Source organism: Fopius arisanus, unplaced genomic scaffold (assembly GCF_000806365.1).
Source record: "Fopius arisanus strain USDA-PBARC FA_bdor unplaced genomic scaffold, ASM80636v1 scaffold00002, whole genome shotgun sequence".
Classification (NCBI taxonomy): Eukaryota; Metazoa; Arthropoda; class Insecta; order Hymenoptera; family Braconidae; genus Fopius; species Fopius arisanus.
The window spans coordinates 2,343,550-2,344,584 of NW_011887741.1; positions in this window are offsets into that span (position 1 = coordinate 2,343,550).

A 1,035-nucleotide genomic window follows, 5' to 3' on the forward strand; every position below is an offset into this window, starting at 1 on the left:
AAAGGAATTCCGGTCATTCATGATGCGCAGTTGATGATGCAAGATTGAAATTGAGTCCATGGTTGACGGCCACTGGGTAGATTTCCCCTTCTGTCCAAGTATTTTGGCGAGGGATCAAGGCTACAACGGGACAACACACCAACTACATGCGAGTTAATTCTTTTTCCCTCATGTGATTGTCATTTCTGGCAAGGGTATGTCGAACTCAGAAGTACCGAGAGAAAAACACTTCTCATTTTTTATAATTAATCATCAAATTACTGCCGATAAATTCTCGAGACATCCGACGCTAGAATTTCCCCTTTCTATTCTACTACAGGAAATTAATATAGAATAAATAAACTATCCATTCCCCTTCCCTCTCCCGTGTAAAAAACAAATAATTTTTTTTTTAATATTGGATTTTTCGGAGGGACAAAATCTGATGAGAAGTCTTGGGTTGTGAATTTTTTTTCTGAGAGATTAATTGGACATTCAGGGAATCGGGGAATCGAGGAATCGGAGAATTGGGGAATCAGGGAATCAGAGAATCAGGGGATTCCCGGTCCTCGAGGGATTCATTTCCCGAGGTGTCTCAGTGCGGAAAACTTCTGATTAATTCATTAATTGGGTTAATTATACCTACTTTGGTTTTTTCCCGTGTTCTGAGTCATGAGCTAAGCCTCTATGATCTTGTTCTCCACGTGCAACGAGTGAGAACAGACCTAGAAATACATTTGACCGATAAAATCTCCACTTATGTACCACAAAATTAAATCCGCGACTTCATCCGCGAAATTTTCATTCAATCGGTAAAAATTATCTATAATTATTCCATATTTAAATCAATCTTTAATTAGATTTAGTTCTTCGGTCCATTAATTGGAAATTGAATATTCCTCAATATCTAATTACTACCAATTTCCCTGGAAATCATAATTAATTATCTCATTTATTTTTAAAATCCAAATTTTTGCAGGAAAAACGCGACGTCAAGTCGAGCTATCACTCCTCCTCGAATATCTCCGGATCTAATGGAGATAGCGAAATTTTTCT